Source organism: Sapajus apella, unplaced genomic scaffold, assembly GCF_009761245.1.
Source record: "Sapajus apella isolate SASKATOON/1434 unplaced genomic scaffold, GSC_monkey_1.0 scaffold72, whole genome shotgun sequence".
In the NCBI taxonomy this organism is placed as follows: domain Eukaryota; kingdom Metazoa; phylum Chordata; class Mammalia; order Primates; family Cebidae; genus Sapajus; species Sapajus apella.
Genome location: NW_022437012.1, coordinates 979,971 through 997,051, shown reverse-complemented (window position 1 = coordinate 997,051; position 17,081 = coordinate 979,971). Strand labels below are relative to the sequence as shown.

Here is a 17,081-nt window from a genome sequence, read left to right as displayed (position 1 = left end):
TCCTCCCTCCCCTCCTTCCTTCCTCCCTCCCTCCCTCCCTACCTTCCTACCTTCCTCCCTCCCTCCCCTCTTTCCTTCCTTCCTCCCTCCCTCCCCTCCTTCCTTCCTTCCTCCCTCCCTCCCCTCTTTCCTTCCTTCCTCCCTCCCTCCCTACCTCCCTACCTACCTTCCTCCCTCCCTCCCTCCCTCCCTCCCTTCCTTCCTTCCTTCCTTTTTTCTTGTTCTCTTGCCAGGCTGGAGTACAGTGGCGTGATTTCAGCTCACTGCAGCCTCTGACTCCCTGGTTCAAGCCATTCTTCTGCCTCAAACTCCTGAGTAGCTGGGATTACAGGCACACGCCACTACACCAGGCTAATTTTTGTATTTTTAGTAGAGACGGGGTTTCACCATGTTGGCCAGGATGGTCTCGATCTCCGGGACCTGGTGATCCACTGGACTCGGCCTCCCAAAATGCTGGGATTACAGGTGTGAGCCACCCGGCAACTTTTGTTTCTTTATTGACTGTTTTCTTAAGAGGTGTCCATTGAAGCCTCCCAGACTCACCTTTTCAGTCCTTGTGGAGCCCTCGGCAGAAGCAAACAGGTCAGCCCATTCTTGGGGAACCTGGGCCAGGGAGCCTTGTGAGTAGAGACCCAGGCCAGGTGCCTGGGTCAGGGAGCCCAGGGAGCCTCAGGACGCCAGGGACACCAGCAAGCAAAGACAGCCGACAGGTGCCAAGGAATGGTGGGGGAGCAGGGGAGGTCCCAGGCCCAGTTCCCTCAGTCCCGCCTCCCCTGGAGGGAACAGGTGCTGTCCCAGGCCTGGGGTCCGCCATCTTTCCCCCATCAGGAGGAACCATGTAGAAGGGCACACTCAGGAGTGAGGTGGGCGGCAGGGCCTCCAGGGGCAGAGGCAGGTGGGAGAGGGAAGCAGGCGGGGGGTGGGAAGGGCCCCAGCTCTGGACACAAGAGATCACAACTGCAGTTTCATGTCCGGCATGTTGGATGAATGAGTGGTTAGACCCATGGGACACACGTCCTAAGCACTCACTGACCATGCCAGACATGGGTCAGCATGGAAAGAAGGACGGGGTTCCCAGCCCCAAGGAACTCCCAGTGCAGGGGTCACCCCTGTTGCTGGCTTGTCCCCCACCAGAACCTCAGCCCTGACCACAGCCTTCTTCCTTGCTTCTAAGCTGCCCCCTAGCACTCCAGCCCCTGAGGGAGCTGCTGGGAGCTGGAGCCGCAGAGGCTGGCTCCACAGTCCGCCCTCCCTGAGGCTTCCTGAGACCATGACCCCTGCTGCTCCCAGAAGCCTTGCTTGTTTCCTGGTTGGAGGAGATCCTGGGTGAATCCAACCTCTGGCTGAATGGTGGGGAGACAGGCGCACTTGCTTGCTGCGGCAGAGACAGAAAAGCCCTGGTCCGCAGGGAGGGGGAGTGGGGGCGGTGAGCAACAGCTGCAAGGCCCCTCGGAAGGCAGAAGCCCTTGGAGCAGGGAGGCTCACAGTTGAGCCAAGTACAGAGGGAGGACCCTGACACCCAGGGGGGGATGAGTGTGAGGCTCCCCCAGCTCTCACTCCTGGCTGGGGGTGGAAAACAGTGGGGTGGCCGGGGAGTGGGAGGATCCTGAGGCCCTCCCTCCCTCTGGAGAAGGCCTCGGGGGCTGCAGGGGCTCCAGGCTACCAGTATCCAAATCACCAAGCCACACAGCTTTGGGGCAATTCCACGCAATGTAACCACAGTACTTTGGTGACTTTAGCTTGGATTGTTGCTGTTTTCAATGGAGTGTGAGGCTGCTTGACTGATCTCTGTGGCTCCTAAAGAGGAGGAAAGGGGCTGCGAGCAGGTGGGGGCAGGGATTGAATCAGTGTGGGTGCTTCCACTGCACAGAGCAGAAAACTCAACTCCAACGGCACCAAGGATAATGTCACATGACAGGAACTCCTGAGGAAGGGAGCACCGGGGTTGACTAATTTAGCAATTCAGTGACGTTATGGTGGGCCAGGCCCTTTCCATGATTCAACTCTGTTCCCCACTCAGTGTGTTCGCTTTGTCCTGACTCACACCCTTCACGGTCTCGATATGGCTGCCAGTGTTCCAAGCATCACACACAAATGACACCATAGAAGAGCACCTCTCCCTATGTGTCTTTTTTTTTTTTTTTTATCAGTGAGAAACCTTTCCCAAAGCATGCTTCCCCTCACATCTTATTGGCCAGAATTGTATCACAGGCCCACCTCTAGACCAATCACTGACGAAGAGCCATGCTCGTCTTAGAATAATTAGGGTTTACCCTTGAGTCATGGAGTGAGTGTGGACAACAGCAAAACCGAGTCTTATCAGGGAGGAAGACTGAGTGGGGGCTGCTGAAGAGGTGACCCGCCTCCAGGACAACACAGGCTGGAGCCTTCAGAACCACAGCGTCCCATGGCCTATAGGACCCACGCACACTGGATGCAAGCAAGGCTGGAAGGCCAGCCCTTGTCTGGGCCCTTAGGGTGACCCAGCAGCACATACCTGGGAACGACTGATGCTGGGAAAGGGGACCCTGGCTGGGGCCAGCCTGCGAAGATGATGGCCAAGGAAGCTATGTGAATCTGGAGTCAGACAGGCTGGGCCCTTGGGCCCTTCTGGGCTAATGCAGTCCAGCACGGAGTGATGCTTGCTCCTCAGTCTGCGCTCTGCAGACATCTGTCAAACGAGGCCCTGCAGGAAATAATAAATACAGCCTGACGGGGCTGGCCTCAGCTCAGATGCCTCTCTAGAAAAGCCCAGCTCAACAGGTGTCTGCCTCCTCCCACGCTTCCAGTAAAGACAGGATCTTCATGGGATGGTCAATGAGGGAAAAGTCTGCATCCTCGGGGACAGCATCCACTTCCTGCCAAGGAATCGTCTCGTTGTTTTACAGCCCAGCGGCTTCCCTGAGACTCATGAGGCCCTCCCTCCGACTACGAGTGAGGCCACAAGGGAAGAGGCAGGAATGGGCCCCGTCAGGGTCGTGTCTCCTCACGTCATCAGCTGCTGCTGATGGAAAGTCGAATGACCCTCAGTGGGAGGTGGTGAGCGGAGGAACATGTAGGCTGCCTACCTGGGCTGAAACGGGGCTGTTCCTTCTCATCTCTGGCTGCAGCGTCATTGGCTTTTTTTTTTTTTAAACAGAGTCTCACTCTGTTGCCCAGGCTGGAGTGCAATGGCACAATCTCAGCTCACTCCACCTTCTGCCTCCTGGGTTCAAGCGATTTTCCTGCCTCAACCTCCCGAGTAGCTGGGATTACAGGCCCATGCCACCACCCCCAGCTAATTTTGTGTATTTTTAGTAGAGATGGGGTTTTACGGTGTTAGCCAGGATGGTCTTGATCTCCTGACCTCATGATTCAGCCAGCCTCGGCCTCCCAAAGTGTGGGGGTTAGACATGAGCCACCGTGCCTGGCCGTCATTTGCTTTTTCAGAGGAGCCCAGGAAGGCCACATAACCAGCTCCAGACAGGAAATGAATGTTATAGCCTTCAGAGATTTCAGGGTCAGCTCAGGCGGAGGAGTTGTGGAAAGATCTTTTTAACTTCCAGATTGGTTTTCTCATCTATGAGCTCATTTGATTCTCTTCACAGCCCTGGAAGACAGTGGACCCAGGGATTTTTACTCATTTGGCAGATGAGAGAGCTCAGTGACTTGCCCGAGGTCCCGCTTTGGAAGATAGCCCTGAGCTTAGAATCCTGAGACCCAGGCTGTTACACTGGACTGTTCGGGATGCTCCTTTGAGGGTGAGCAGGCCTCAAATGGGAGGGGGCTTTCAGAGACCCAGGCCCTCCAACACAATTGCCCAGATGTCATGAGACCCTTTCTGGAGGCATCCAGCTGTCCTGTCACTGGTAGAAACTTCATCTGAAAAGCTGGTGGACACGGTGTCGGTTGTGACATGGTGCTTTGAACTTAGTTCCCAATGATGTGTTTGGTATGGTGCAAGATTGGGACTGGTCTTTAGCAATATAATTGTAGAGGATTGGTGGGGACAGAGGGTCACTGGTGCCTGGCAGAGCTGCCCAAACGTTTTCATCGAAAGTGAGGCAGGTCTCCACCCAGCTGGCCCCATGAATAGAAAGGGCACACTGCCTAACTCTCTGGGACACCCAGAGCCATGAGCCACCCTGCCTGGCCCCGTAGCAGCTGTTGCATCTGCTGAGCCCTCCTGAAGGATGTGTGCTTCCCTTGACCACAGAAGGCAAGCCCGTTTCCAGGCATCCTTGGTACCCAGTTGCCTGAGGATGCCCCAGTTCCTGAGAGGGCTGACCAGCCTCGGTTCTGCCACAGGCGTGTGCTGGCCCCATCTGGGTGGGCGAGGATGGTGGCCCTTGGCTCCCTTCTTGCTCAGAAACCACTTGCTTCCCTTCCCAGCCCCCAGGTCCCTGTGCCTGGGAAGCTGCTCTGAAACTGTCCTGGCCCCATTCCCCTCTAAACCTTTGACTCTGGGAAAGGTTCGTTTCAAATGCACAAAACCTGCTTCTATTTTCACCTTGAAACTAGAAACTGAGGCTTCAATTTGCTGTTACAGCACCTGCAACTGGGATTCTCCCCATCCTAGATCCCTCCCTCCAAGGGACAGGAGGCAGCCCCAAGGTGCTCAGCGAGTAGAAGGTGAGGCTCTCAGACACCGAGGCCTTCCCGTGGGCCTGCCGAGAGGAGCTGCACCTGCTAGGGCACCTCATAGCTCATGCCCCGATCGGAAGTAACTGCTAAAGCCTCTCTCCTCTCCTTTCCTTCCTGTCCCTTCCTTTCTGCAAATGTTCACTCAGCTGTGCCATGCTCTCAGCTGGGCTGGAAGGGAAGCAGGGCAATAGGGGGGTCTCTCAAGGACTTTGGTCCTCCCTCAGTTTCAAGCGCCCCCCCCCTTTTTTTTTAGACGCAGTCTCGCTCTTGTTGCCCAGGCTGGAGTGCAGTGGCATGAACTCGGCTCACCGCAACCTCTACTTCCCAGGTTCAAGCGATTCTCCTGCCTCAGCCTTCAGAGTAGCTGGGATTACAGGCATGTGCCACCATGTCTGGCTAATTTTGTGTTTTTCATAGAGATGGGATTTCTTCACGTTGGTCAGGCTGTTCTTGAACTCCTGAGCTCAGGTGTTCTGCCTGCCTTGGCCTCCCAAAGTGCTGGGATTACAGGTGTGAACCACCATGCCCAGCCTCAAGCACCGCCTCTTTAAGGCTTGAAAGCTCATCCAAAGCTCACCCCAACCCCATCCTGAGCCTCCTCTGAGGACATCGCCCTCTCTGAGCTCTTCAGCTTTTCTGGATCACACCAGAAAAGCAGCTTCGAAGGGACCTCTCCCACCCTCCAGCCCTAAGTGCACAAAAACAGCCACGCTGGGCTCCCAGCCCACTTCACCTGGATGCCCATCTGAGCTCATCCTGGAACCCTGCTTCCCCCGCCAATAGCCTTCACATCCTGCCAATTACACCCGGGCATAGCTCCTGAACTTGTCCATTCTCTCGTTCCCCTGCCTGCTCTCCTCTCCAGGACCCCTTCAGCAGCCCCCTCACTGGTGTCTTGCCTCAGCCCTTCCCCTTCCCAGCCTGCATTTCCCCAGGAGGAAAGATCATTCTGGATGCACACTGGCCTGTCTCTAAGGCCTGTAAGGCAAAGTGCAGACACTCCAGCGGGGCTCAGGAGGCCCCTCTTTCCTGGGGAAGAGCTGATCCATCCCCCAAGCTTCCCTGTTGACAACTGTTCGCTCCCTGCACCAAGCCCCACCTTGCACTTCACTTTCCTAACACCTGTAACCTGCCTCTGGCTACCCTCTCCTTCTCTTCCTGCTCCGCTTTCTCCATTAACTCAGGCCTCACCTCCTGCAGGGAGCCTTCCCAGACTACCTTCCCGCATTCTTCCCCCAGCCTTAGTTCAGGGACCCTGCATGGTCTCACCTCTCTTCTTGTACCTATCACACCGCAGTACCTGCATCTGGTTCTGTGTCTGTCCCTCACCTCACCATGGTCTCCTAAGGACAGGAGCCATCGGGCTGGTCTTCATAGGTGGGCTCTGCATGCAGGTCTGCCAGGTGGGGCCGCCCAGACTCAGAGAAACAGAGCCAGCAGGAGCCCGGGAAGATACAGCAGCAATGAGCTCTGGGACACGCATTCTGTGTGACCCTAGGCAGGCCATGTAATCTCTCCAATCCTCTATTGCTTCATCTGCCCTATCAGGAAAAGGACAAAACCCTCTGCCCCCATCCCCATCTCCAGGTGGGGTTGTAATGATAAAGAAAAATGCCGGAGACGCGTGGGGTCATTCTCAAACGGGATGTGTTCCGGAGACACAGAGCAGGGTGCCTTTGCCAGCTGAGGATGCAAACCAGGCGGAAATGAGCTAAAGCGACTCCAGGTCTCCGTCCTCTGTGCACCAGGTGCGACCCGCCTCCGTGGCAATCAGGACACACAGTTCTCCAAGCTGAAGGACGGAACACCTTCTCCACGGCACAAGCCACCCCCAAACACCTACTGCACATCTCTGGGTTTCCTTTTCCTCCCTCTTCTTGTTCTTCACCCCTGTTCCCAAGAGAATCACTGCATTTCCTCCAAACCTCAGACCAAAGCTCTCTCTTCTCTGGGAATCTTCCCTGCCCCTCTTCAAAGTAGATTCTTGGCACCACCCTGGACCCCAGCTTTTAACAGCTGCCATCCTCCCCAAGGTCAAAGTGCTAATCAGCTACTAAAAGTAACTCCAGCCGGGCGCGGTGGCTCACGCCTGTAATCCCAGCACTTTGGGAGGCCGAGGCGGGTGGATCACGAGGTCAAGAGATCGAGACCATCCTGGTCAACATGGTGAAACCCCGTCTCTACTAAAAATACAAAAATTCAGCTGGGCGTGGTGGCGCGTGCCTGTAATCCCAGCTACTCAGGAGGCTGAGGCAGGAGAATTGCCTGAACCCAGGAGACGGAGGTTGCGGTGAGCCGCGCCATTGCACTCCAGCCTGGGCTACAAGAGCGAAACTCCGTCTCAAAAAAAAAAAAAAAAAGTAACTCCAGTCCATACTCAAAGCTCAGGAAAACGCCCTCTACCCCAGCACACGCGTGCGCGCACACAAGTGCACCCCATTTGGGAGAGCTATCTTCTCGTCTGAGAATGCTCACTCTAGTTTGGAGGCTGTATCTTCCACAGCCTGAGTTGGTCCTACCCTCTTCCTCACCCCCACCCTGACTCCCAGGCCCAGTCCAGACCCCCAGAATCTCAGGGCCAGCTAGGGGTCCCAGAACTGGCTTTCAGCCTCCAAAGTTCTTCTTCCCCTCTCCAATGCTCTTCTTCTCAGCAGGGACTCCTGTCCTCTCCTGGAAACTTGCCATCCTGTGTCTCATTGCCGAAGATCATCTCACAGCTGAAAAAGGAGCCTGTGATAAGCATTCAGGATCGAGCAGATCATACATATTTGCAATGCTACTGGAGAGGGAGGGAGAAAATGCCTTAGCCCAGTGGAAGGAACCGCATGGGTGATGTGGCTCATGGAAGAGAGACTGGGGCGGGCGAGGGCAGAGGCCAGGTCATTCCTTCACCACCCTCACTCCTTACACCTGTGCCCAGAGCCAGCCCCACCCTGCAGGTGAGGAGAAAGGTCCAGAGCTTTGCCTCTGATTGCCCCAGCTCCGCCCCACACCACCTGCCATCCGTACATGCAAAGCCAGGCCTCTGGAATTGTGCTGCCAGGCCCCGGGCTGGAAGAGAAAGGGCTGCCCGGGCTTGAGTCCAAGGGAAGCCCACGAGCTTCAAATTTAGGACTGGAGCCTTTCAAGGTCTGAGTCTATTTAGACTCCTAGAAACACAACCTCCATTCCTTAAACATAACTGGCGAGTGGTGGGTGGGGAGTGCAGGGAGAGAGCATAAACCATCTCATAAAAAGGCTGTGCGTCCTGCTGGACATCAAAGGGCTCCTAAGGAGTGCATGTGGATGAGTTCAGGATAGAGGAATCATCAGCATATGGATTAAATTCCCTATTCATTATGCATCCGCCAGAGCGTCAGGAGAAAACTTCACACAGCATGGCCCCAGTTCAACGAGCTGGAAAACGCTCTGAGTCACGGAGGGACCCCAAAGGCAATCAGCCGCTCCCCGCCATCCTGAATCTTCTTCCGCTGTGGAAAAACCTGCGCTAGAGGAAACCGGCTGTGCTAATTCAGAAAGACTGGCCCCGCTCACCGCGGTCAGCCCCTCCATGCCTCTCCAAGGTCCGCTGCAGCCTGGCCGGCTCACCCAGATGTAGCTGGGCCCTCCCCTGCATTTGGCCCCTCCTGGCTCTCCCCACTGCCACCCCAGGGCTGTGACCCTACTGCCTATCCCTGTCCCTACAATGGCAACCTGGGCCTGCCCGGGAGGAGAGGGAGGGCAGAAAGGTGCCCTGGTGCCCATCCAAGTGGCCTGTTCTGCTCAGGCACGGCTTTCTGACTGATGGAGGACCCGGCACATCCCCTCCCTATGCTCATCCCAGCCTACCTCACAGGCCAACCCCTTTTTTATCTTCAGTAACTTTCTCCTATTCCAAATTCATCCCAGCATCCAGGCCTTCCTGAAATCCCCACGCCCCACAAAGCCCAAGGCCTAAAGTGCTCACTCGCCCACCATCTAGAGTTAGCGGGGGGCTCGGACAGCATGTGCTGCATTTGGCCAGAGGACCCCGCCACGCAACATTCCTGCTCTGCGAATTGCTGCACCTCCTCCGGGCTCCTCAGGAGATGTGTACAAAGAAGACCGATAGCAAGGTGGCCTCAGCACCCCACTTCAGGAACGGCAGACTTAGTTCCCCAGCTACTCAGATGTCTCCAGCGCGCCCTGTCCTCTATTTCCTATGGGCAGGAAGACAGCCCCCTTGCCCAAGGGCACGACCCTTCCTCAGGGGACCCATCAATGGCTGATTGGTGGCGCTGAGGTACAAAGGCTGGGAACACACCTCCAATGCAAATCTCTATCTCAGCTGCTTCCCAGGGAACCCCACCTGTGACATACCAAGCAGGAAACTGAGACAGAACCTCTTCACTAAAAGCTGGCCTCTCGTCCAGTATTGCCCCATGCAGAGTTCCAGGAAAGCTAAAACACAGAAAGCACTTTGGTCATCCGGAGCGGGGAGGCTTCCTATCTCCCCACAAACACAAATCCAGATCTCTCTGGCCAGCCATGCCCAAATCCACACACTCTGCATGCAGAGGAAAGAAACCACAGTCTGAGAATAAACTCTGGCCCTCTTCCTGTGCCAAGAGAGACAGACGACAGCAAAGGAGGCGCCCTGCTCACAGCGGGTGCTTTGCAAGTGCAGGACCTTGCCCACCAGCAAAGGTGGTCCACTGGGGGGCTGTGCCATCTGACTAGAGCAGGAGCTTCTCCTCTCTCAGAACTGATGGGTGCACGGAGGGAGGCCCATGCAGGAGGGAAGGTCTCCTCTCCCCTTCTGATTTGGAGCTGAGCCCAGAGCTCACCAAAACCAAGTTCCAGGCCTAGCTTCAGAGAGTATTTTATGAAGCAGACATTCACTGCAGTCCTAGGAGCCTTCGTTTTCTCAGCTATAAAGTGGCACCAGTGGCCCCATCCCGCTGGCTCATGGGTTGGGATGAGGACATGTGGGAAAGAGTAGTGGAAAGGCTCCCCGCGCTGTGAGGGGTGCACACACACAGAACCGACTGTTACCGTGATGATGAATGGTCTTGCCTTCCCCTCCAGAGTCCACTTCTCGGGAGGGCCGGAATCAGACTTCACATCTGCGTTTCCCTCCAGCCAGCAGAACCAGCCTGGACACAGGTGTTCCCCGAAGCTGGCTGGATGATGAACTAAGGACTGAAAGAATCAGGAAGACGGATGATGACTCGGCGTGGTGCGAGCCCGGACCAGCTGCTAGGGACCGTCACACAGCACTCCTCTCCATCATCGTTTCACTGCTGTTGTCCTAACATCCACAGCTTGCAGTTGGTTTTCTGTGTCGTTTGTGGCTAGCCTGAGGATCTGAGAAGGACAGGAAGAGGGAAGCACAGGGATTGCTCACAGGGGCTCTGTGCACTTTAACTCCCCGATGGCCTGCAAAAGCAGTGTCACCACTGCAGGGCCAGCACTGTGCCCGGCACACAGCAGAGCTGGGGGTGGGAACCAGGGCTCGAGCTCAGCCTGCAGTCCACTCCCCAAGCTCTGTACCCAGGGGAGTGATTTTTTCTAGTCACACAAAGATGCTCTATAGGTTGGTGGTCCCCAGATACCTAACCCCTCTGAGGCATGGTGCCATTTTACAGAGGGAGAAACTGAGGCTCAGAAAAGTTCACTTGCCCAAGGTCACACCACAGGTGAGTAGTGGAGCCAGGCAAGTACATTTTAGGTGGGGCTTGAGCCCTGGGCTCCTGGAGTCAGATAGACTCCACTCCTTCCAGAACGTGGGTGTGGACTCCACTTCTTACAGGGTGTGGACACTGTGACAATGTGGCTCCATAAAGTGGCCACCTCCGTAGATGTCGGACAGAGGCTCTCTTCACAGGCTGGCTATGCGCAACCTCACCTTACAGTTCGGGCACACAGATAATTCCTTACATGATGTGTTAGTTACAGTCCTTCTGATTTCTAGTAACAGCAGCCAAAAGAGCAAAAGAGAAAAACTTTATTAGAAAGATCCTGAGAGACCTGAAGGAAATAAAAAATCCCAAAAGAACAGAATCCAAGATTGTCCAAGACAGCTCTGAGAATCTCAGAGTTGGAAATGGATTGCCTTTCATCCAGAACCCGGCATGAGCTGGACTTGGCTTTCAGTCTCTGTGTTACATTTCCAGGTTCCTAAGAGAAAGAGCGAGCGTGTTGGGCAACCTGGGTCAAGTGTCTCCTTCGGTGAATCATTTCCTGAAGCCAGGTCCCCTGTGACAGCATGATTACCTGCAGCCTAACACTGTGATCATGGGCAGTCACCGTGGGGGAATGTGTATATTAGACGCAGTGAGCGGGGCTGCTGCCCAGCCTCCAGGCTTCAGAAGGCCCTGCATATTATGAATGCACACACGCACACACACACACACATACCCCCCCCCCAACACACACTTCTTTATTTTATTTTATTTATTTTTTGAGATGGAGTTTCACTCTTGTCGCCCAGGCTGGAGTGCAATGGCATGATCTCAGCTCACTGCAACCTCTGCCTCCTGGGTTCAAGAGATTTTCCTGCCTCAGCCTCCCGAGTAGCTGGGATTATAGGCATGCGCCACCACACCTGGCTAATTTTGTGTTTTTAGTAGAGATGGGGTTTCTCCATGTTGGTCAGGCTGGTCTGGAACTCCCAACCTCAGGTGATCCACCCGCCTCGGCCTCCCAAAGTGCTGGGAGCCACCATGCCCAGCTGCACATACTTTTCAAAAACACACAGGATCCAGGCCTCGGTGCTGACAGACAACGAGGTTAAACATCAATCCTCATGACTGGCACTGCTCAGGCCCCAGGGAAATCCATTTCTATATCTCTTGCTTAATGTCCTCAACACAAAAGTCATCTGAATGCTGGAAAATTTGTGAGTTACACCTCTGCAGATGTCAGATAGACACCGCTTCCAAATGGAAGGAGAATTTGCATGGTGGAAGCTCTTCCCTAAGAGAAAATACAAACTATTTCACTTGTTAAATCCTCTCAGCATGAATGCAATAGATTTTTAATGACTTATGTTTAGTAACAAAATATTGTTTCCTAGGAATGTTGAGCATCAATTTTCCTTCTCTTCCTGTTCCAATTCATGATTCTGAAGGCACCTGATAATTAGCATATCTTTCACAACAGTGGAGTTGATATTTGGCATAATCAGTTGAGAAATACATTGCAATATTAAACAGTTCGTTTTGCTCTTCAGTGAGTATACATGTAGGTCTACATTAGAAGTAATATGATGAAGTGTAGTATCGGTGATTTCTGTCAGTGACTAGATGCACGCAGGATGCCAGAATTGTGGATAATCTTTGTTTTGTAAAATCACTTAATATGATTTTCTTAAATTTTCAAAACATTGAATTAAAGACTTCAGCTTTACTTAAATAATTTTAAGACTTTGATACCCATTAATTATAATTGTATTTTCTCTTTCAATTGTCAGAGAGAATTGTGAATATTTTAAGGGAAATGCTTTTTTGGAAACATAAATTTTTAAATGTTTTTGGTTCTATTTCCCATAATTTAGGATTTTTTATAAAAAATACATTCAAATTTTGTACACTTTAAGTGCAGTCACCTTTTATTTTTCATTATATAGGCTGGCATTGGCAAACTTTTTCTTAGTGGGCTAGATAATAAATACGGCAGGCAGACAATAAGGTCCCTACTACAAACACTCAGCTCTGTCATCACAGCATAAAAGCAGCCACAATGAAGCATAAGTCATTGTGCGCCTATGTTCCAATAAGACTTCATTTACAAAACTATTTGTTTGTATATTGCTTCATATGTAAAAATTGTTTTGATATTGAGATTAATAAAAATGCTTGTTAATCAACTATGAACAAAGATAGAATGCCAAATCTGGCTAGGCACAGTGGCTCACGCCTCTAATCTCAGCAGTTTGGGAGGCCAAAGCAGTCAGACCACCTGAGGTCAGGAGATCGAGGCCATCCTGGCTAACATGGTGAAACCCTGCCTCTGCTAAAAATACAAAAATTAGCTGGGTGTGGTGGTGTGCACCTGTAATCCCAGCTACTTGGGAGGCTGTGAGCTGAGATCGTGCCACTGCACTCCAGCCTGGCGACAGAGCAAGATTCTGTCTCCAAAAAAAAAAAAAAAAAAAAAGAAAGAAAGAAAAAGAATGCCAAATGCCAAATCTGGCTATAGTGTTCACTGAATATTAATATTCAAAGATCAGTTTTGATGAAGTCTTTGGCAAACTTGCAGAAGTTAAATCTCAAAATAAAAATCTGTGATGTTCTTGATTACTGTCACCGACTGATGCTTTTTAAAAAGATTCTTCCCCTTTTCAAAAAAATTTTGATTCAAAATTATGAATACATGATCTCTCTTTTGTACAACATATTAATTTTATTTTTTATTTAAGAAAATGTTTAACCAACATGATATATATATATATATATATATATATATATATTACATATATAAAGTTGAATGAAAGAAAAATTTCACTGTCTGTACCTCTTTTCTTGCCATTATTATTGACTTCATTTCATGATGACTTTCTGAGACTCCTGTATGTACTGGAAGGGATGTGAAAACATGAGCCACTCTGGGCCATGATGTGCTGCAGTGAGCTTGCTGTGGCTCATGAGAACTGATGGTGAAGTCTCTTCCCAGTTCTGTGTCCGTAGCTTGAAATCAGCCACAATGGGAGTATTTACACCATGGAGATCTACAAATACCACAAATGAGTGCTGGGGCCTCCAGAGAGCTGGCTGTTAAATATTTGCCAGTCCCCCTCTGACTCTGGTTCTCAATATGCCGGGTACAGACCTGCGTGGGCCCAGTCCTGTGTGGATACCTCTTATGTAGCAATGGAATGCTGCATACTCAGTCTTACTATTTGGCAGAGCTGACAACACCCAGCGAATAAGGAGAGGTGCAAGGCGCATGGCTATCTGTCATCTTTTGGTCAGGTATGCAGTTTCTCTCCTTGGGCCCAGTATTCTGCAGGGAGCTAATTTACAAAAGGAGGCTAGGTGCTGCTGAACAGATCAGAGCTTTGCTCTGCAAACTTAGGGTTTGCAATCTTAGGGTTTGCTTTGCTCTGCAATCTTCAGTTATGATTCTCTCTCAGTGCTTTCAATACCCTGACCTACTAAAGAAACAGCACCATTGGATCTACTGGGTTATAAGGCCCACGGGACAGAGCTGCTTATAGCCTGGGCCAGCTTAAGAGATTTCTCTTGCTGTGCGCCCCACCCAGGCTGAGGAGCTGATGGATTACTCATAAATGAGATGGACGAACACAACGCAATAAAACAGTGTGTGCGCCTTACAAAGTGTAAAGGGCTCACAAAGCCTCATGTCTTCTCTTTGTGCAAGGGGATAAATTGAAACAACTTCTTCACTTTGTAGCAAATATCCCAATATGTTCCAGACCACTAGAATCCCAGAAACTTCGGTGAGGTGGCCTTGTATTTGTATGGAGTTTATCACCTACCTTACATCACATGTATGCCTTATAAAGGCATGTAAGTACATGTTCTTTCTACTTCCCCTGGTCTCCTAGCTTGATGTCTGCAATGCTGGAGTCTAGCATTACATCACGGGAGATGGTGAGACAAGTATAGTGAATTGTGCCACAAAGCCAGAAGCCTAATGTAATCAGAGAGCAGATCGTGAAGACGTACTGCTATCCTTTCCAGGTGAAATCAAACTACTGAATTCCTGATGCTTTGATGTTCACAGGGATTTTCTTTAAATGACCAACTGTGATGCCATGGACTGTGTAAATTTGTAAAGATTCCTCATCTTAAAATAACAGCTGCAATTGAGGTTACCACTTGAATGAGTTTACAATAATCTGTGGCTACTCTCCATCTGTGACAGATCCATCTGTCTTCCGTATCAACGAAACAGGCAAGTTCTATGAGAATAAGATAAGAATCACTACCCTTGCACTTTTTTCAAATATTTTATGCTGGCATTAATATCTGAAATTCCCCCAAGGATATGGAATTATATGGACTAAGAACTTGGATAGTGAGGTAGAATTCCAGAGGCTTCCATTTGGCCCATCTCAGTAATATACTAAGCATATGATAGCCACTATTCCACAAATCAAGGAGTCAGTGTAGAGATTCTGTCCATTTCTAAGCATTTCCAACTAGTCATGCGAAAATGGAAGGTAAACATGGGATGGGCTTGGGTTCTCATTGCCTTCATTGAGGTAAATTGAGTCAAAACTCCAAGTATCCCCCTGGCCTCAAAATCCTCTGACTGGTAGACCACAGTGATGTTTTCTTTTCTTTTGAGATGGATTTTTGCTTTTGTTGCCCAGGCTGGAGTGCAATGGCACGATCTCAGCTCACCGAAACCTCTACCTCCCAGGTTCAAGCAATTCCCTTGCCTCAGCCTCCCAAGTAGATGGGATTACAGGCATGCAACACCAAGCCTGGCTAATTTTTTATTTTTAGTAGAGACAGGGTTTCTCCATGTTGGTCAGGCTGGTCTTGAACTCCTGACCTCCAGGTGATCGGGAAGCCTCAGCCTCCCAAAGTGCTGGGATTATAGGCATGAGCCACTGCACCCGGCCACAGTGATGTTTTAAATTTCCGGGAATGAGTCTTAGCTCAGAACCAACGTTCAACAGTTCTTTCTCCAATGCAGAATTACAGACAAATGGCATAGACCTGGAGAAAGATTCATGTTATTACAAGGTCTTGCCTTAAGGCCAATAAATTTATTCCCATGGGGATTGAATCTGTGACTTGAATCAAGCCTATCTAGGGATTGGTTGAGAAGCCACGACTTTCTATCATGGTAATTTCAGTCAAATCCAAGAGAACCTTAGTAGACTACCTATCTCCTTCAGTCTTCAGGTTCCTAAAACCGAAGAGCCGTGACCAAGATAACAGTCAGACCGTATCACTCCAGCCCAACTCTCTGTGATGGTCCCATCCGGTGCTCTCTGCTGCCATCTCTGGTGGTCACCTGCCACTGCTTGTCTCTGCCCCTCTTGGATCTTCCATCTTGAAATCAGGAGCCTGTTTCCACCACAGTGTCTCTGACTTGTACTCCGGCCTTCGGAGAAAGGCCATTATTCCACTTCCCGATGGGGCCAGCACTCTCCTCACCAATGTAGTTCTGGTGAAAGTTGTATCCTCTTGGGGAACAAAATTAGAGAGTGGTTCATGCACAATAACTCCGCTTCATCACTATCATTTTGTAAATAATTTCTGGTGTTTCAATGTAGGCGGTGCCTGAGTCTGGGTGTCCACTGGCCGGCAGAGAGAAAGACAAGAACGGCTCCCACCTGCCCAAGGCGGCACCGTGAGCCCGCCTCTCTGAACCCACCCCGATACAGTCAATTTCACTCGCTCGCAAGCCAGTTGGTTTGGGAGATGCTTAGAAAGAGAACTGACAACATTGCTGATGGATGTGGAGTGTGAGGAGGAGGAGGAAGAGATTCCCAAGGTGATTCTCAGGTTTTGTCTGGTGACACTAGGTAGATGGCATGCCATCGAGTGACAAGGTAGTTTTCACACTGAGTAGATGGCATGTTGCCTAGTGACAAGGGCAAAGCTACAGGAGCAGCAGGGGGAGGTAAATGCTGCCCGTATGCCCACTTTGCAGAAGCGGAAACTAATGATTAAAGGATTTAAGTGATGCACCTTGTATCACACAGCTCATAAGTGACAGAGTGGGGTTGAAGTCCATGTGTGCCTGGTTCCTACGCCCAGGCTCCTGCCGCCTTACCCCTTCCGGCTCTCCTGCTTCCCCACTCTGCCTCCTCCCCAGCCCCGCCCTGCCCCAGGTGCAGTCACTGTGTCTCCATGGTACATCCTGAGGCTTCCATGCTAAGCCCTTGCGTACCTCCTTGTAGCGAATTCTCTCAATGCCCCTGTGTGATGGGTTCTGTTGGCCCTGGTATTACAGATGAGGCCGCTGAAGTTCAGGCACGCTAGCTGACTGCTTACACCTAGCCAAGGACTGATGACAGCACTGACCCTTTATCTCGCAGGGTGGTGAAGAGGATCAAAAGAGAAAGTGTTAGTGAAAGTTCTTTGAAAAGTTAGCTGGGAGTCATTCAAAGTGGCCTGTCTGTGGTTCGTCCTGTTGGAGTGTCCTGCCTGCTGACTCAGCAAACCTTGCTGAACGCCGCATCCCGGGGGACCTTTCCTGGTGCTTGGGAATTGGTGACTGAGTCCACAGGTGAACTCGAGAAATCACTCAATGCCCCACAGTGAAGAGAGGGGCCAAACACCGAGGTCAGGCTCCTCCTGCCAGAAATAGAGCTGTGGCCTGCTGTCATCATCCGCCTCTGCTCAGCCCTGTCTCCCAGGACAGCACCTGGCAACGGGGCAGGAAGCAGGATTGAGGGTGTGGGAGGAAAGGTTTTGCGGTGAGCACTTGCTCCTCCTTTCCCTGGGAAGAAGGGGCCACTTCCCCGCCTGCCCTGCCCCCCCGCCACAGCATTGAACCAGGTCAAATGATGC

The 17,081-nt window shown here is 51.5% G+C and overlaps 1 long non-coding RNA gene across 1 annotated transcript; it reads left to right on the top strand.

Annotated features, from left to right (window-relative positions):
* The first annotated feature begins 307 nt into the window (after window positions 1-307).
* Window positions 308-15,176, top strand: LOC116531726. The gene is made up of 2 exons (XR_004260551.1): window positions 308-465; window positions 15,157-15,176. It is a non-coding gene; the product is annotated as an uncharacterized LOC116531726 (long non-coding RNA).
* Window positions 15,177-17,081: the final 1,905 nt, after the last annotated feature.